This window comes from Dendrobates tinctorius, unplaced genomic scaffold (assembly GCF_039654945.1).
Source record: "Dendrobates tinctorius isolate UK_male_01 unplaced genomic scaffold, ASM3965494v1 ptg000314l, whole genome shotgun sequence".
NCBI lineage: Eukaryota > Metazoa > Chordata > Amphibia > Anura > Dendrobatidae > Dendrobates > Dendrobates tinctorius.
Window position 1 is genome coordinate 2,815,947 of NW_027361981.1, and position 20,921 is coordinate 2,836,867.

The 20,921-nt window shown below is 42.0% G+C and overlaps 1 protein-coding gene across 10 annotated transcripts in view; it reads right to left on the bottom strand.

Annotated features, from left to right (window-relative positions):
• APBB2 (amyloid beta precursor protein binding family B member 2) overlaps window positions 1–20,921 on the bottom strand; it is a 432,059-nt gene that overhangs the window by 321,868 nt on the left and 89,270 nt on the right. Inside the window, exon 3 of one of the 10 annotated variants that reach the window (XM_073561129.1) lies at window positions 12,370–12,470. The exons of the other annotated variants lie outside the window; for them this stretch is intronic. The gene's annotated coding sequence lies outside the window, so the exon portion shown is untranslated. The remainder of the gene's footprint in view (window positions 1–12,369; window positions 12,471–20,921) is intronic. 10 annotated transcript variants of the gene reach the window in all.

Genomic DNA, 20,921 nt, shown 5'->3' on the forward strand with positions numbered 1-20,921 from the left:
TGCCAGACGTGTCCCACTGCTTAAGCCTGTACATGTCCGGGCCCGTCTGAAGTTTGCTAGAGAGCATTTGGATGATCCAGAGGAGTTTTGGGAGAATGTCCTATGGTCTGATGAAACCAAACTGGAACTGTTTGGTAGAAACACAACTTGTCGTGTTTGGAGGAAAAAGAATACCGAGTTGCATCCATCAAACACCATACCTACTGTAAAGCATGGTGGTGGAAACATCATGCTTTGGGGCTGTTTCTCTGCAAAGGGGCCAGGACGACTGATCCGGGTACATGAAAGAATGAATGGGGCCATGTATCGTGAGATTTTGAGTGCAAACCTCCTTCCATCAGCAAGCGCATTGAAGATGAAACGTGGCTGGGTCTTTCAACATGAAAATGATCCAAAGCACACCGCCAGGGCAACGAAGAAGTGGCTTCGTAAGAAGCATTTCAAGGTCCTGGAGTGGCCTAGCCAGTCTCCAGATCTCAACCCTATAGAAAACCTTTGGAGGGAGTTGAAAGTCCGTGTTGCCAAGCGAAAAGCCAAAAACATCACTGCTCTAGAGGAGATCTGCATGGAGGAATGGGCCAACATACCAACAACAGTGTGTGGCAACCTTGTGAAGACTTACAGAAAACGTTTGACCTCTGTCATTGCCAACAAAGGATATATCACAAAGTATTGAGATGAAATTTTGTTTCTGACCAAATACTTATTTTCCACCATAATATGCAAATAAAATGAAAAAAAAACAGACAATGTGATTTTCTGGATTTTTTTTTCTCAGTTTGTCTCCCATAGTTGAGGTCTACCTATGATGTAAATTACAGACGCCTCTCATCTTTTTAAGTGGAGGAACTTGCACTATTGCTGACTGACTAAATACTTTTTTGCCCCACTGTAGCTGAACAGTGGGCTCCAGAGTCAAGATTACTGGTGGGCCCTTGCAACCCCAGTCCGATACAGTATACCACCAGTGTGTCCCAAACGCCAGTCCGCATGGCCCCCAACAGATCATGATTTCAGGATTTCCTTAGGTGATGCAATTACTATCAGGTCAGCAGAAATTGCCCAGGATCTCATCTGTGCAACACTGAAGAAATCCTGAAAACATGAACACTAAGTCTAAGCTCCATGCACTACAAGGAATGCTACGTGCAATCTTGGCTCTACAAAGAAAGAAGCAATGCCCAAGGGTCCAAGGCAAGTGAGATGGATTAAAATCCTGTAAAGCTCCTGTAAAGAGTGTCAATTACAGAAGAGAGGAGTGGAGACAGATGAAAAAACAAGTAGGTGGGAAGGGGCAATTAACTGTTTGGCCACACCAAGAGTGCACCGAGCGCCTGTGCTTGGTTTTAACTTTTCTCCCCGCTTCGTGCCCCATGACTGATAGGTCTTTCCCTATGAAACTCCATAAATTGAGACCTGAAAATCATCTGGAGTGGCACAGGGAGAAGCCGGCCGGGAACTAATCAATTAAGACACATAGTTCACGTCCAGCTTTTTCCAGCCAGTGTCTGATCCATACTGCCTGTGGTTCGGGCAGCATGAATCTGATGACATGCTTCACATCTTGCAGAAGACCTCAGGAGATGTTGGGTTAGAAATGAGTTAAGAAAGAACACGTCTGTATATGTACTGATGAGAGCTAATGCTAAACATGTGAGCACATTAGACGGTGCAATTCAACATGTACCGAGCACAGGTAAATGCACAGATGTGTCACCCATCACTATGTCTACTTTTCAAGAACTGTACAAGTAATTTTTTTCCTATAATGGCCTTTTAAAGAACATTTGTATCATCACGTCTACTTCATAAACCAGCTGCATAGGTTTTGCTGACAAGTAATTTTCTTTACTGTAATTACAGCAGTAGGATTTACATACAGGCTTTCTCTATGGTAAGTTTAGAAATTATGTATTTTTATTCAACTTTTCAATTTTTATTCCAACTTTTCTTACAGTAAAAAAAAAAAAACTTCTAGCAATTTAAGTAGTTTAAAGTAGTATCACACTAATATAAGGAAATAGGTTTATATACAGTGGCTTGCGAACTTTTTCACCCTCCTTGGCATTTTTCGTGTTTTGCTACATCCTAACCTGTAAATTCTCTGGGTTTTTTTGAGGGTTTTCATCAGATCATGTAAAGAACATGAATAGAACTGCGAACATTATGTTTTCTTGTTGTTGTGAAGAAAACAACAAATAGGATAAAAAAACTGAAAACTTCAGTGTGCGTAACTAGTCGCTCCCCTAAAGTCATTACTTTGTAGAGCCTCGTTTTGCGGCAATTACATCTCCAAGTTACTTTGCACCGTGCTACCTGGTGTCATTTAATTGAAAAAATGTCATTTAGTATGAAGGTCATTTGTATGAAGGTCTTATGGCAAATTTACTGACACATACATCTTTTTTATGTGCCATCAATAAAGACCATGACCTTCCCACTGCATCAATACAAATAATTTACTAAATATTCTCTCCAACTGTTTCACAGAAAAGTGACATAGGCACAGTACAATAACAAGGGCTATAAATCTCGTCATTCATATAAAGTGTTGAGGAACACCATCCCTAATCCATGGCTCCCTAGACAAGCATACTGCAGACACCAGCCTGTAGACAAGGGTTGAAAAGCTCTCTTAGTGTTTGGTTATCGCCCTCATCCTAACATGTCCAGTATTCCGGTGTTTATTGCTAACACAACATTGCCGGCACAATTTGTCTGAACAGCGGAGGCATCCAGGCATGGGGATCAATGCCCCCAGCGCCTGAGCAGTATTCCCACTGGTGATCTCATGCTGTGTTTCATCAGGATCACAGTTTGAGCGCACAGCCTCAGCGAGCTGCCACCGTGTTTCTAGAATGAAACCTAAAAGTTTACAAAGACTTTATTGATCCTTCCTAAAATATCTTTTTAAATACAAACATTTAATGTAAATCTGAAATTGTATAGCGAGACATGAAAAGTAGCAACCTTCAGGACTCATATATACTTTCTAATTTTTGTTGAGGGGGGTGGGGTATCATACGAGAAAAATAGACCATTTTTCATCAGAGTGCCGGATCCGCTTTTTATCCATTTTTGGTCCGTGTTTTTACATCAGTGTTGAGGCCACTTTACTAAAAAAAAATAATTACAAGCTTTTTCCAATTATAGAACAGTAAAAAAAATTATACAGATGCCAGCTGTGTGATGCCCATTTTTTTCACAGATATTGATATTAAAATGGATGAATTTGATATGTCTCGGATCAAAAATGGAGGCCTCCATTTTTTCGTAGTTACATAGTCCACATAAAAAAAACATAGAAACACAAAAAAAACCACACGAAAAAAAAAATTGAACTGGAGTAGACTTGAATGACATGCATGATGTAAAAACATGTCCACACTGGCCATAAAAGCAAGCAAAACCAAAAGGAAAAAACAGTGTGTGTATATACCCTTCTCTGAGGAAGAACCTGGTTAAGGTTCGAAACGCGTCAGGCGTGGGGGTCTGTTTTCCCCTTTATGGTTTTATCATGAAATTATGTGAATAAAACTTATCGTGGATTTTATCAAGTCTCCAGTGCCGGATCTTCCTTCTCTCTTCATGTTTGCAACACATGGTGGTCAGCCATTTGATCTCTAGGCACGACCGGCTTATAGGACTATTTTGGTGAGCACAAATTTCCCTTTCCCCTTCCTAATTTTCTGAATAGTAGCAGAGTCTCTGGGTCCCAAACGGACACCCAGCTTAAGAGGGGCTATAAATGAACTACACAGCTCAGTAGAAAGGGTGCCACACCCTATTTGTACTGAATACAAAAATACTAAAGAAACATAAAAATAGGTAAAAAGGGGTGGCCCCCTTTCTACTGAGCTGTGTAGTTCATTTATAGTCCCCTCAAGCTGGGTGTCCGTTTGGGACCCAGAGACTCTGCCACTATTCACAATAGGTAGGTTTTACCGTTCGTGTAGTTACTGTCTCAAATGGGTACACCTTACCGTGGTGGGACAGCTTTATACTTTTTGATCAAAATAGTGTTTACCAAGTACCCTATGTTATTTAATGCACTTGCTTTTTTAATTATTTTCATTAGGGTACATACACACAATGTTTTTTCCTTTGGTTTTGCTTTCATAAAAAAACATAGGCATGTGAATATCTCCACAGACTATATTGGGTACGTGTTCTATCTGGATCCATGGAGGAATGTTTAATTATCAATATCATAGAATCGTAGAGTTGGAAGGGACCTCCTGGGCCATCTGGTCCAACCCCCCCCTGCTCAAAGCAAGATTCGCTAAATCATCCCAGACAGATGCCTGTCCAGCCTCTGTTTGAAGACTTCTATTGAAGGAGAACTCACCACCTCTCGTGGCAGTCTGTTCCACTCATTGATCACTGTGTCAAAAAGTTTTTTCTAATATGTAATCTGTCTCCTCCCATTCAGTTTCATCCCATTGCTTCAAGTCTTTCCTTGTGCAAATGAGAATAAAGATGATATATCTACAATGTGACAGCCCATGAGATATTTGTAGACAGCTATTAAGTCTCCTCTCAGTCTTCTCTTTTGCAAGCTAAACATTCCCAAATCCTGCAACCTTTCCTCATAAGACAGGGTTTGCAGACCGGTCACCATTCTGGTCGCTCTTTTCTGAACTTGCTCCAGTTTGTTGATGTCTTTTTTAAAACGTGGTGCCCAAAATGGGACACAGTATTCCAGATGAGGTTTGACCAAAGAGGAGTAGAGGACAATAATGACTTCACGTGATCTAGACTGTATGCTTCTGTTAATACATCCTAGAATTGCATTTGCCTTTTTTGCTGCTGTATCACACTGTTGACTCATATTCAGTCTGTGATCTATTAGTATACAGAAGGCTTTTTCATATGTGCTGTTGCTTAGCCCTATTCCTCCCATTCTGTATATGCTTTTTTTATTGCCCAGAGGTAGTGCGTTGCATTTTTCCCTGTTAAAAACCATTCTGTTAGTTGCTGCCCATTGCTCCAGTTTATTTATTTATATATTTTTGAATCCTCTCTCTCTTCTCTAGTATTAGCTATCCCTCCTAGTTTTGTGTCATCAGCAAATTTAATCAGTTTACACTCAATTCCTTCATCTAAATCATTTATAAAGATGTTGAACAATACAGGGCCCAGGACAGAGCCCTGTGGTACCCCACTAGAGACATTCTTCCAACTGGATGTGCAGCCATTTACGACCACTCTTTGGGTCCGATCACTCTAAGCCAGTTATGAATCCACCTAACAGTTAACTTGGCCATTCCATACTTCGTCATTTTTTCAATAAGGATTGTGTGAGATATTTTGTTAGATGCTTTGCTGAAGTCAAGATATACTATATCTACAGCATTTCCCTGATCCACCCAATCAGTGATTCTGTCATAGAAGGAAATTAAGTTAGTCTGACATGATTTATTAGTTACAAACCCATGCTGACTCTTCATTCTTATTTAGGTACTGACATACATGTTGTTTAATAATTTGTTCAAAGATCTTTCCTGGTAAAGAAGTCAGACTCACTGGCCTATAGTTGCCTGGGTCCACCTTCTTCCCCTTTTTTAAGATAGGAAGAACATTTGCCCTTCTCCAGTCTTCTGGGACTTCTCCTGTTCTCCAAGAATTTTCAAAGATTAGGGAGAGGGGTTCAAAAATTTCTTCTGCTATCTCCTTCAGTACTCTGGGGTGTAATTCATCTGGACCTGGAGACTTGAATTCATTTAGGTTAGCTAAGTGTTTCCTCACTATCTTTCTGTTTATAGATATGCTGGATTCTTCTATTCCCTTAATAGGACAGTAAAGAACAGTTGATGTTAAATTTCCTTTCTGAGAGAAAACAGATGCAAAATAGGAATTTAAAAGTTCGGCCTTCTCAACATCCTGGCTTACCAGTTCATCATTTTCATCCTGTAAAAATCCTATAGTATCTTTGACTTTTCTTTTACTTTTGACATACCCCCAAAATCCTATATTATTGCTTTTGACGTCTCTTGCAAGCCTCAATTCATTGTCAGCTTTAGTAATCTGATTTGTGCCCTGCATGTTCTGCAGACAGCATTATATTCTTCTTTAAATATGCCTCCCTCTATCCACTTTATAAACATTTCTTTCTTCCTTTTTAGCATGTGCTTAAGTTCTGTGTTCATCCATCCTGGTTTCCTTAAATGCTTCCTATTCTTCCCTCTTTTCGGAATTGTTAACAATTGTGCTTTGAAAATTTCATTTTTCAAGATTTCCCATCCTTACTGTACATTTTTGTCTTTAAGAATATCCAGCCATTGGATCCCTCCAATTCTCTTTCGAAGTCCCTTAAAATCTGCCTTCCTGAAATCTAACCTTGACATCGGAGTCTTTACAGGTCTTCCTCCTCTAGTTATCCAAAATTGTAAAATAGCATGGTCGCTACCTCCTAGGGTCCCAGCCACTTTTACCTACTCAAACATTTCCTCCCTGTTTATAAGGATTAGATCCAAGGTAGCAGATCCCCTTGTTTTCTCCTCTACCTTTTGGAAGATAAAGTTCTCAGCAAGAGAGATTAAGAATTTCCTTGACCTGTTAGTTTTGCTGGAGAGAGATTCCCAACAAATGTCTGGATAGTTGAAATCTCCAATGACAACTATGTCATATTTTTTGGAGAACTTGGCCATTTGATACATAAAGAGTTCATCCATATCTTCAGCTTGCACAGGCGGCCTGCAGTAAATGCCTACAATGGTGTCCTTTCCAGGGTGTCACGCTCGCGCCTTGACTGAATGGCGCGAGCCGGGGGTTGTGGCCCCACTGTGCCACAAACCAGACTACCCTGGAAGGGGCGTAACTACGGCAGCTACCTTGGTCTTCACTGGAGCCTCTGATGGTGAGGTCAGGCTTGTGCGGCAGGTAGCTGCCGGGTGCCACTCCAGGGTGGTGTCTGGCTGTGGCTGCTGATCCCACTCGGGAACAGGACACCTGGACAGGTGCGAGTGACAAGCAGGCTGAGACACAGGACAGGCGGGCACGGCTTGGAGACACAGGACAGGCGGGCACTGCTTGGAGACACAGGACAGGCGGGCACGGCTTGGAGACACCAGACAGGCGGGCACGGCTTGGAGCCACCAGACAGGCGGGCACGGCTTGGAGACACCAGACAGGTGGGCACGGCTTGGAGACACCAGACAGGTGGGCACGGCTTGGAGACACAGGACAGACTGGCGTGGTAAGAGGAGGGGCAGGTAGGGACCTGTTCACACAGCAGGTGTAGGCAGGCAGGAGGGAGTGGTGTATGAGAGAACAGGTTTGGACCTGTTCACACAAGAGGTGCAGGTATGGATATAGGCAGGAAGGAGTGGAATATGAAGGAACAGGTTTAGACCTGTTCACACAGGAGGTGCAGGTAGGCAGAACTGCAGGAGTGCGGAGCCGTGCAGACAGAGCCGCTAGGGAGCCGTGCAGACAGAGCCGCTAGGGAGCCGTGCAGACAGAGCCGCTAGGGAGCCGTGCAGACAGAGCCGCTAGGGAGCCGTGCAGACAGAGCCGCTAGGGAGCCGTACAGACAGAGCCGCTAGGGAGCCGTGCAGACAGAGCCGCTAGGGAGCCGTGCAGACAGAGCCGCTAGGGAGCCGATGCACAGACAGGGGGGACACAAGGAAAGACACGGCAGAGAAGGAACCACAAACAAGGAGACTGACAGACAGAGGTAAGACTGAGTTCAGACAGAGACACCAGGACAAAGACACAAGGACCAGGATATTCTGCCTCCTGGCAGGCGGACAAGGTACAAAGCGACACAAAGAGTATTCCTACAGAGAAGGAGATACACAGGACAGGGCCTGGCTTCCTCAGCAGCAAGATACTGAGTATAGACATTGCACAGGCAAAGGTCAGTGGGTGTGGCGAAACTAAATAGTCAAGGGCTCTAGGTGATTGGTAAGGGACAGATTACACAGGTGCACCCTGACTGCATAAGAACCAGAGAGTTCAGGCGCCGCCCCCCTATACACACAGTCTGGAAACATGGAGAGCAGAGGCGCAGAGCTGGCAACAGACAGAATTCACAGCATGGCTTGAAGCAGAAAGTAAGTTGGTGTGCGGGGGATGGGAGGCCATGCAGTGATGCCAGCAGGGTTATTACACAGGGCTGTGGCGTCGGTAAGCCAAACCTGCGACTCCGACTCCTCAATTTCCCTTCCATCGACTCCACGACTCCGACATATGTTGCTTATATTTAAGTGAAAAATGTATTGTAGTACAATGTGAACATCAGACATTTAATCATTTTTATGATACAATAATCAAGATATTTCGATAGAACATATATATTTATTGGAATACAACTTTAGAACACAAAAAACTGTAATAAATTGTAAATATGTAATACACTATGTAATATTGATTACATATATATGTAATATCGATTATATATACAGTGCCTACAAGTAGTATTCAACCCCCTGCAGATTTAGCAGGTTTGATAAGATGCAAATAAGTTAGAGCCTTCAAACTTCACACAAGAGCAGGATTTATTAACAGATGCATAAATCTTACAAACCAAAAAGTTATGTTGCTCAGTTAAATTTTAATAAATTTTAATCATACAAGTGTGGGTCAATTATTATTCAACCCCTAGGTTTAATATTGTGTGGAATAACCCTTGTTTGCAATTACAGCTAATAATCGTCTTTTATAAGACCTGATCAGGCCGGCACAGGTCTCTGGAGTTATCTTGGCCCACTCCTCCATGCAGATCTTCTCCAAGTTATCTAGGTTCTTTGGGTGTCTCATGTGGACTTTAATCTTGAGCTCCTTCCACAAGTTTTCAATTGGGTTAAGGTCAGGAGACTGACTAGGCCACTCCAACACCTTGATTTTTTGCCTCTTGAACCAGGCCTTGGTTTTCTTGGCTGTGTGCTTTGGGTTGTTGTCTTGTTGGAAGATGAAATGACGACCCATCTTAAGATCCTTGATGGAGGAGCGGAGGTTCTTGGCCAAAATCTCCAGGTAGGCCGTGCTATCCATCTTCCCATGGATGCGGACCAGATGGCCAGGCCCCTTGGCTGAGAAACAGCCCCACAGCATGATGCTGCCACCACCATGCTTGACTGTAGGGATGGTATTCTTGGGGTCGTATGCAGTGCCATCCAGTCTCCAAACGTCACGTGTGTGGTTGGCACCAAAGATCTCGATCTTGGTCTCATCAGACCAGAGAACCTTGAACCAGTCTGTCTCAGAGTCCTCCAAGTGATCATGAGCAAACTGTAGACGAGCCTTGACATGACGCTTTGAAAGTAAAGGTACCTTACGGGCTCGTCTGGAACGGAGACCATTGCGGTGGAGTACGTTACTTATGGTATTGACTGAAACCAATGTCCCCACTGCCATGAGATCTTCCCGGAGCTCCTTCCTTGTTGTCCTTGGGTTAGCCTTGACTCTTCGGACAAGCCTGGCCTCGGCACGGGAGGAAACTTTCAAAGGCTGTCCAGGCCGTGGAAGGCTAACAGTAGTTCCATAAGCCTTCCACTTCCGGATGATGCTCCCAACAGTGGAGACAGGTAGGCCCAACTCCTTGGAAAGGGTTTTGTACCCCTTGCCAGCCTTGTGACCCTCCACGATGTTGTCTCTGATGGCCTTGGAATGCTCCTTTGTCTTTCCCATGTTGACCATGTATGAGTGCTGTTCACAAGTTTGGGGAGGGTCTTAAATAGTCAGAAAAGGCTGGAAAAAGAGATAATTAATCCAAACATGTGAAGCTCATTGTTCTTTGTGCCTGAAATACTTCTTAATACTTTAGGGGAACCAAACAGAATTCTTGTGGTTTGAGGGGTTGAATAATAAATGACCCTCTGAATAAACTTTTCACAATTTAAAAAAAAATTAAACAAAGAAATGACATTCTTTTTTGCTGCAGTGCATTTCACACTTCCAGGCTGATCTACAGTCCAAATGTCACAATGCCAAGTTAATTCCGAATGTGTAAACCTGCTAAATCTGCAGGGGGTTGAATACTACTTGTAGGCACTGTATATATATGTAATATCAATTACATATACATATATATAAATATATATATATATATATATATATATATATATATATAAATAAAACACTATGTAATAAACTATGTAAGTGGCAAAAAACAGTTTTCAACAAAAACATACTAAATAACATTTGTGCAGTCTATGAATTTGTTCTAAGAAATAGAATTGCCTCCATCAGATCCTCCTTCATAGATGACCTAAAATCTGACCTAATAATTTTAAGGCCAGAGAGCCACCTTTCTACAGTAAATTGGGTTGGAGGCAAAGCCGTAACCACATGGGCAACATCTCTAACAATTTCCAAGTATAAAGGAATTGCCTCATGCACAATCAGTTCACGGTTGAATTTTTCTTTGAGAGTAAGTGAAACATTTTGCTGAAATATGCTCAATCTGCTTGCTATAGGAGACGGAGTGAAATCTTTTTCCTTGCAGCAACGCTTTGCCTGCTCCATATCATCCAAATACTTGTCAAAGTCAAACTTCTCATCTGATGAGGATGAAGAAATAGCAGCAGTAGCACTGTCAGGACCCAAGTCCTCTTGCGCCTGGCAGTCCTCCTGTAGGCCCACTCATCCTAACTGCTACCTCAGTCAGAGTTTCTTTTCCTTTAGTAAGCTGTTGATCATCAAGCAGTTTATGATGATTTGGGTCCACATAAACAGCTGCCAGAAAAATTTTATTTTCCAATAGCTGTTTCTCTCTCAATTTCATTGAAGCAGAAATGCCATCTGCGATTAAATCTCCTCTTTGGGACAGGCAAAATAGCAAGTTCTTCCACTCCCTTATGAAAATGCCAGGAGTTAAATCCTCAGCTTGTAATTTTTTAGCCACGGTAAATAGGTGATTAAGCAATTCCTTCAATTCAGCCACCTGTGTCCATTGACCTTCATTTAGGTTTACCTGAGGGTTCGCCATATCTATAAGAAATGGTGTTAGCCAGGATCAAAACTAGGGGGGGGGCAGAACCTCATACTGTTCCGCAGAATCTCATACTGCACACCTCAGCTGCTGCAGAACCTTATACTGCACACCCCTACACCTGAAAATAAAGCCTGCACCTTAAGATGTGGTGAATGCAGTGTATTTATTCCAACTATCAATTGATGTTGATGTGTTACTGAAGACGAGCAATGCCTGTCCTGGGCGTCCTTTTGGGCAGCTATGAGGTGTACCTGACTGGTGCTAAAAAAAAAAAAAAAAAAAAAAAAAAAAAAGAAGGAGTGTTAGTCTGTGTGCTACCCGGCTTTCATTCTTTTTGGTACAGATAAGATATGGAGACAGATATGGATAAATGGATAGATAGAGCAGATTTCCAATCTGCTTTTGCTATTGAAAACATTATCTATGAGCTCAAAAACCTTTCAGGTGATGCGGTTTTTTAAAAAGCTGATCTTCTTTTGCAGCTGAAAAACGTATCCTCAAAAGACGCAGCAAAAACGCTGTGTGTGAATGTAGCCTTAGATCAGGAATAGAACAGCCATTTATAGGACATTTAATAACTTTCCCAAATTACTATGAAAAAATATTCAGCACATTCTGCATTGAACTACTGTACCCAATTTATTACATATTTTAGGAGTCGGACCATTTTATACCGACTCCACGACTCTGACTCCACAGCCCTGGTCCTTTCCATTGTTCTGTCCTTGTATTCTTACCCAAACAGTTTCCACAGAACTCCCAGTCTCTGAGGCTTCAATCTCTGTGCAGATATACGCGTTTCTAACTTACAATGTGACACCTCCTCCTCGTTTATCAAGTCTGTTTCTTGCAAATAAGTTGTATCCTTCTAGCCTTGTATTCCAATCATGTGTATTGTCCCACCAAGTTTCAGTGATTCCAATGACATCATATTTCTTTTCCTGTGTTAGTAGTTCCAATTCTCCTTGTTTGTTGCCCATGCTTTGTGCATTAGTATAGAAACATTTTAGGTTGTGATTGGTTTCTCTTTCTCCAATATTTTTATTAATTAGATTATTTTGTCTTTGTTCTTCCTTTCCACTTCTAATAGCAGAGTTCTCAATAGCATTTGTCAGGTGTATGGCTTTTTCTGGCCTTTTGCTTCCCTTCCCACATTGTTCTAGTTTAAAGCTCTCCTGATGAGTGTAGCGAGGCGACTTCCAAATATATCATTCTTCTCTACCCCTTGCTCACACGTTCCCATTCTGTTTTGTATCTAGAATTATGCAGTATTCCTAAAATATACTGTAGATCTCGAAATCTGCAGTGTTCGGTGGTCTGGAAAAAAAGAAAAATCTCAAAATTTTGTATCATAAGGCATCTCAGTATTAGAAATGATCACTCAGGTTTTTTTTTATGTCAAATTGCAAAAATGTCTCGTACGCCCTCACCTTATACATGTATTACTGCTGACTGAACTTTCCTGTATAAAAGTATGTTCTCCCAGAATGTGTATGCTTTATTTTCCCTTCTTGTAAAGTGCAGGCTATGGCTGGAAAACCACAATGAAACAAATGTGAATTTATTTTTTAGTGTGTGCTTACACATAGCCTCTTCGATGTTTTTTTTTTCTACGATAAAAACAAAAGGCTTTGACCACAAAACCACAACGGAATTTATGCGCTTTATGTCATTTTTTTTAAATGCATTTTTATGGTGTTAAGCCATTTTGATTTCAGCTGCAATGAAAACACTGAAAGAATTGACATGCTACAGTTTAAAAAAAAAAAAAAAAAAAAAAACAGATCAAAAAGAGAAATAAAAAAAAAAAAAAATGCACGATGTGAATGAGATTACAGAATTATCATTTGCTTTACCATTATGGTAAAAAGATGTATTTATTCCGCACAAAATCCAGATGGAAAAATGCATAGAAACGCTACATGTGGACAAAGTCTAGTGTGTTTTTCGGGGCGCTTTTTATGTTTTTTTTTTCGTTCCAGGCATCAGAATGGGAAAAAATCTCCAGCATAAAAATAGGAAGAGAAAAAAAGGAAGAAAAGACAGCTACCTTTTTTGGAAACAGAAATAACTAAGAAATTTATCAGCAGCAATTTATTATTTGACATTTAGCCTTAGGATAGTTTCACACTAGCGTATGGAGGAGCTGCGGAGGGATGCGGACTTCCTCCCTGAACCTCTGTCCACTGCTGCACCTCCTCCATTCAGCTCTGCCTCCATCGGCATGCGGCCTGCATACCCGATCTTTAGCATTGGGTACGCAGGCCATGGCAATGTATGCGGATGCCTCAGCATGCGTCGTTTTGACAGTGCGGCGACCTGCGCCGAACGCAACGTGTTGGATTTTGCTGACGGAGGTGAAGTTGAACGGAGGAGGCGCGGCAGTGGGCAGAGATTCACGGAGGACGTCCCCATCCCTCAGCAGCTCCTCCATACGCTAGTGTGAAACTAGCCTTACAGAATTATTTACATTTATTGGGGATATTTTTAACAAAAAAGTGATCCTCTTGGGGAGATTTATTAAAACCAGCAGAACCCAATAAGATTATAGTTTTTTTTTTGTTTTTTTTTAATTAAAAGAAGCAATCTAATTGGGAAACGGTTTAAAAATATTTTTCTTTATTGGAAAATATTGACGCCTTGTCATAGCCTCCATATATCTGATCTTTCATAGTTAAAGGGATATTCAAGTTACCAAAAATGATTACCCATCTACAGGACATGTTATACCTTCTAGATCAGTGGGGGTCTCAGTGGGAGCGGAGAAGGTGTTGAGGCAATTTTGCCTTCTTCACCCATTTTAGTAATGTGACTGTGCGCATGATCGACTGATGCTCCATCCATGGCAGATCCATCAAAAATGAACAGAACGACGGTCAAGCACATGACTTTCCGCTACATTTAGACGAGGGACTAAAATGGCCCACGCTGATGATTACTGTGGTCTTAGCATCAGGTCATCCCCGATCTAGAAATGATCATGTATCGTGTGAATTTGCTGATCATTTCTTGTAAACAAAACACCATTCAGAGCTTAATCTTTTAGACAACAACACCACAGTCAATAATTAGTGATGAGCGAACGTGCTTGGATAATGTCTTATCCAAGTATCTCGGGCGTGCTCATATATTATGTTCGAGTCCCTGCGGCTGCATGATTTGTGGCTGTTAGACAGCCTCAACAAATGTGAGCATTGTCTGTGTGTTCAGGCTGTCTAACAGCCGCAAATCATGCAGCCGCAGGGACTCAAACATAATATACGAGCACGCCTGCGATACTCGGATAAGACGATATCCAAGCACATTCGCTCATCAATATCAATAATACATTGTGGTAATGGTAAATAATAGATGAAAGTAACTAAAGTTTTATCTTTGTCATTTTCCTGGCCCAAGTGACACAAAATGAAATGTAATACAGTTCTTATCTTCTTGTGGAGTAGCTAATGAATGATACATTGTTACAGTGTGCCCAAACTACCATATATTGTGTTTTCTCCAGACTAAGATGGCCTGGTGACACATGGAAGAGATAGCTATTTATGTTTCACTCATTTTTGTACTATTTTTCCTCTAAATTTTCTTTCACAGGTTTGTACATTTTGGGGGATGTTTACTCCCAGTCTTTTTATGATCCAGCAAATTCATTAATATTCCGGGAATATACTGAAGAATGATAAAAAGTCACCTTTCAGAAAGCTCGGCTATTTCCTGGAAACCGTTCCTTTTGAAGTCAGACGATGAGCTCATAAAACAGAGTGACATTTATTGTTTCATATTACTGCCGCTGCTGGCTCTCATTACTATTTATACGTGGTTCTGGAACGGCATGTATATGGTGAACCGGGGAAGGGGGCAGTAGGGGATGGGACAGACTAGGGCATCTTTACCATTTAAATATACAATGATAGTTTACGATTCTTGTTATTTTGCTACTGATATAGGGCATTATTTATTGACATTTTTTATTTAAATAAATTTTGAAATAAATTATTTGTTGGACCATATTTTCTTATAACTGTGCATTGTACCGTTTCCTTTGTTTTTTGTATTGGAAATGTAGCAAGAAATTAACTGAGCACAATGAGAATCGGAGATCTTGTTGCAGCTTCAACCAACTGTTTTACTATATTGCAGGCTGGATTAACAGGTACACAGCTCAATTATGCTGTATAATATCCTCCAAGCCTCTGCTGCTTCTGTCTCTGTGTAACACATAGAAAAAAAAAGCAGAAATACCTTTGTTTCCTTGTATTGTATACGGGAGACATCAAAGCTACTAGTCTACACCCTCTACCGCAAAGAGAACGGAAAATTAAAGGGAACCTGTAATGTAAAAATACACTATTAACCTGCAGACTTGGGGTTAATCTGCAGGTTAACAGCATTCTGAAGCTGACCGGCGCCCCTACGAGCCGCGCTGCCAGGAGGAAATTAGCTTAATTCCTCCAGACAGGCTCGGGCTTTCAGTCAAGGAATGGGCCAGCGATGCTGTAACCGCGTCTCGGCAGTGACTGACAGCCGGCTCCAATACTCAGCCTTGACTGAAACGGCACCGGCCCATATCAGCTGGTTAATAGCGCTTTATTGCATGACAGGTTCACTTTAAAGATACTGAGACTGCAGAAATGAAATGAAAATGCAGGAGTCACGTCAAATAACGACAATAAATAGTGTTATTCCTCATGTACACACACAGCTTATTTTGCAAATACACAGTTGTATTACGTTTAGGAATTTAGGGAATTTCAGAATAAATTGAATATGTTAAATATATGTTATATGTTATCCTCTTTTTACCATTTTATATAATTATACAACAGCCATTTATGAAGAGGTAGGAAGCTGCAGGAAACCCTACAAGACTTATCAGCATTTGTTTTGTTTTTTTATTCATTGAAATATCCTGGTTCCTACACAGCTTCAATGGCAGTCATAGACAGTCACCGAGAGCCACACAAGGACCTCTCATTGAACCAGAGGTACCAGGCACTTTGCTCCATGTGCCCATTTACTTCATTTAATAACGTAATATTATACATTTCGCTACGTTCCTTATAAGCAGCTAATGGGAATAGAAACCTATTTCTATTCCAAAATATTGGCTGAATGGTTACAGAATGAGCTGTATTACCAGCAGTTATCTGTTCTTACTCTCTTTAAATGATTACGGTGTCAATAGAGAAATGCAAACTGTACATAGGTATTAAAAGAGCAGTGTGCATTCATTAGTGTGCAGTGGTGATAATCCCCGGGAGCAATTACAGTAAATGAGAAGACGATATGATCTGCTCATGAGACTTTGTCAAGGAAAGTATCTTCGGAGTTCACGGAGCGAGGTGACGTACCTACTGTATACTGGGCTTATAATCCCTGACAAGGAGGCAAGCAAGGAACCAATGAACTTCAAGGAATTGAAAAGTCAGTTTTGCAACAGTAATTTTATTACAGCTGTTTCCAGTGCAAGAGCACCAAGCATCTACAGTACCTCCACTTGCTACATAAGCTTTCCACTGACTACACTTGTTCCAGCTCTTTTTACTACCCAACTTCTACTTCTTTCTTGTTCCAGAATCTTTCCCCTTTGTTTTGCAATTATACTTATTCTAGCACCTTATCCCTCTTGTTTCACCACCTTTTCCCCTCTGTTTTGAACACCTTATTTCCTTTGTCTTGCAGACCCTCATTTTCCTGTATGTAATCCCCCAAGTATTGTGGTCCCTCTGGTTCCAGTACCTTTGCCCCTTTGTTTTATAGTCCTTCACATTTCTATACCTTATCCCCCTTGCTTGCAGTTCCCTCTTGTTCCAGCACTTTGCCTTGCACTTGTCTTGCTGTTCCTCTTGCTCCAGTATACATCCCAACATTTCAAGAACAGAAAGAGGGGCACATTTTGGCCATGCCCCTGGCCACACCCGAACACACCCATTTACCATTTTTTTCTCTCATGGCAGGAGGGGATGTCAGGGGTGGTGGTAGTGAGGAACATTCAGCCAACGTCCCAGACTGTAGGGTGTAGACCCAAATCTGGGACTGTCCACTGTATTCAAGACAGTTAGGACTAAAGATGAACGGATTGATTAATGGGATTCTGGTCCAGTGTCTAATGACGATGTGGGACAGAGGTGAGTATTAAAAGTCGTGACAAAGCCCTGACGTGCCGGGACTGAGCCCCCAAATCGGGACAGTTCCACTGAATCTGGTACAGTTGGGAGCTATGGTTCTAGTACTTTGACCCGCTTGTCTTGAAGTCCTTTATGTTCCTGAACCTTATTCACCTTGCCTTGCAGTCCCTCTAGTTCCAGTATTATCCCTCTTGTCTTGAAGTCCTTCTTGTTCCACTACCTTATCCCCTTGTCTGGCTGTCTCTCTTAATCCAGTACTTTCTCCCATCTTGCAGTTGTTAATGCTCCTGTACTTTTTCCCCTTGTCTTAGAATCTCTCTTGTTGTATTACCATATCTCTTGTTTTCCAACATTGTATGTCCCTGTACCTTATCCTCCTCGTCTTGTAATCTTTTTATTACTTTACCTTTTTCGTTTGTCTTGTAAAACCTTTTGTTTTAGCACTTTTGTCCTCACCTTGTAAATTCTTATTCCTGCACCTTTTCCCTAGTTTTCCACATTTTATCTTTGTATTGTTATCTTTCCTTTCATAGACAACAGTTTGGTGGCTACATTGGTACCCTTTAGTCATTAGGATGGACACCCTACAGTATATCAAATCACTATTGTGAAAGCAGTGAATGTGAAGATTTGCAGAATATATTCCTATAACTTCTGTGGAGGATCTCGTTTTGCCCATGTATCATATTTAACATCACATTCTCTAATCTAAAGTCAGTATGTATGAAATGTCCCCATTATGTAATGATCTGATATTTCACCTCTGCAAAAAGCAACTTCCCATGTATCTAGTTCCCTTACACTTTGAGCAGCCTGCATTTGTGATCTTCCTTCTTTTTACGAGTAACATTAGCACAAAATACTCATAAGCTGCTGGAAATAATATATTGTCACAATCGGTTAAATGGTCCATTAATTGTAAACAGGGTAAGGTTTTCTGGTGAATGGAGATACTTTCAGTAAATTGCTTTTATATCTCTTGAAAACTGAACTAATGTCTTGATAGAAATAAAAAAAAAAGAAGCTAAACCTGGAAACCTCCTAAGGCCTGATGAAAAAGCGGAGGCTGCCGCTGATAAAGCGAGGTGAGATTCTGCGGGTGTAAGGTGCTAAGCTGCGAGCTTACTGCCTATTTATGTGAAGATTCTTGCAAATCCCTTAGGTATCAAAATGTGGTAAGGGATTTCTAGAGCATAAATATATTTCTGAGCGGAACAGAGAATAGCAGAATACAGCCGGTAAGTGGACTATATTAATGCAAGTGTTAGAGATCCACCACACTCGGTATGCTGCTCCTTAGGGAACTATAACTGAGGTGCCAGCTTATTGGGATGGGCAAGGAAGGGGGATTCAGATGGGCAAAGAAGGCGGATATCTTGATCTACCATGATAAGACATTTTGTCTCTCAGCCAAGGAGGTAGATACCAAAAAGTTAGGCAATATGGCTACTAATTTGCACTTAAAGGGGAGAAGCTTGTCATGCCCTCAGCCGCAGGCCCAATCTCTGCTGTGCAGGGAGACCGGCGTCTATCCCGCAGCTCCACGGGTACTACTCACCCTGTCCGTGGCTCCAGACGATCAGCTGCTTCTTTCTCTGCTAAGAATCTGCATCCTCTTGGCAGGCCTCTTGGAAATGCTCTTAGGAGGCGCGCCCCGCTTCCTGCATATACTTAAAACAGCAGGGCACCTGTTCTCTATTAGAGCTGTCTGTGCTGTGATGCTCTGTGCACAAATGGCATCCTCCCCTTAAGGGAGGTGCCTGGGCAACGTGTTCATTCTCTGGGATTGTTGCCTCATCTTCGGGCCACGCTCTGCACTATACTGACTTCTCTGTTTTCACAGAATCCTCTTCTGGCGATTCCTATCCTGGATCCCTCTGGTCACTCCGATTCCCACTCCAAGCTGGCTTAGGCTACTTTCACACTTGCGTTTTGTTGCGCTGCCCACCGTGCGCAGAGCAAACGCACATAAACGCATCATGCGCTTGTGTGCGTTTTTTGTGTTTTTGCGCATGGTTTTTTAAAAAAAATTGCATGCTTTTTTTGCGCTGACGTGCGCATAGTCAGCGCACTCAGACTATAATGGGTCTTTGGGTGATTTTTGTGCGCATTGCGTGCGCATGGGTTTTTTTTAGACAAGTCGGGCGCACAAAAAATGCAACAGGATGCATTTTGTGCGCCCGGGCGCACACTACAACAAAACGCATGCGCATACAAACGCGTACAAACGCATGTGTATGCGCACCCATGTAAAGTATAGGAAAAAAAACACATGCTTTTTTTGCGCAAAAACACAGCGCAAAAAAAACGCAAGTGTGAAACCAGCCTAAGCCTCTCCTCAAGGAACCCTCCAGTTACTGCTACCGGCGGGATCAGCCTTTCTGGGATTTCACGGAGCTTCCGGGATTCTCTCCACCAGCAGAGCCAAGTATTCCATAGTGTTTCCAGTCAGTCAATACGGGTCGTCCTCTGGTCCAGGATACGCAGCATTTAGGCCACCTGGTGTGACGGGGGAATCCTTGTATAGGGGTATACCTTGCCCAATGCTCCACTATGTGGTATAGTGCCGTGATCCAGAGGTTCCTTCCCTCTGACACCTTTTCCCTTTTTGTTTAACCTTGTTAATAAATATCTTTTGGTTCATGAGATCCACTCTCCTGTCTCTTGAGTATCGGGTATACAGCCGCCACTGCAGCATCAGTGGTCTAGTGAGTCCACTATACTTTATCACGCCCTGTGGGAGTAAGAAACCTCCTGCTTGGTTCCATGCCTTTTTTATTTGGCAGAAAGAGTTGGTGCAGGACTCCTCAAACCCAAAGGAAATACATTGTTTTCATACAAGATGGTAGGGAATTGTTCCAAGTGTTCATTGAAAGCTTGTGGATGGGAAAAAAAATTGTCTCATTTCTTGCATGACAACAACTGGCACCATATTGAGCCGTTTTTATAGGGACCTCCAAATGCCAATTTTCACAGAGAAACCAGTGGCACAATACATCTGCCGACCGATCAGTGGTTGTTTGCCTGCCCAACCAAAGCAAACAATGTGGACTGAGCAATCTATACTCAAACGCTCAGTGCCCATAGGCCATAGATCTCCACAGTGCGAGTCCTGTTCACACAAGACAATGCACGTCCAAGAATGACGATCTTTTATGTTCATTCATCAGGGGATCAGCAAGATAATGAAACAAGCATTTTTAACAATGCTTATTCCCAATTATTTTGCAGTGGAAACACCTCTTATATCTTCATCTCTTTTAAAGTGAACCTGATACATGGTGCCCAATCTGTGGGCAGCATGAATCAGGCACTGGCTGTATGAACGCAGAAAAGTATGTTTGACTCGGAAATGCTGCGGAGATTCAGAGAAAAACATACCACCGAGGCCGAGTCCGCGATGTGGACTAATCGGACAGGCTGGTCCCCGTCAGGTTCTCACCATCTGTTGACACATATAGACAGACCCCTGTCAATCAACGGTAGTGGCAGGGGAGAAGCCGCTGGGGACCCGCCTGTCCGACTAGTCTACAGCATGCGCTCTGTCCCTGGGGGCTTTTAAAGTTCTAAGTATTCCAAGCCGTGTGAAGCCAGCCATATAAAGGGTTGGGTGCCATAGCACAATTATCATCATTGATCTGTCTACAAATTCACTATTGCATATTTCCAAGGGCATTTAATTTTAAGAAATAATGAATGATAAGTCTGGGGCTGTGTTCTTGTGCGCAGTATGTAACATAAGGAATGTACGGGGGATTTTCCTTCTTTATTACATTTTATTATTATATTTGCAACAAACCCTCATGAAAAATTGTGAGGAAACAAAGCTTTCTACGGAAACTTGGGTGCTTTATGAG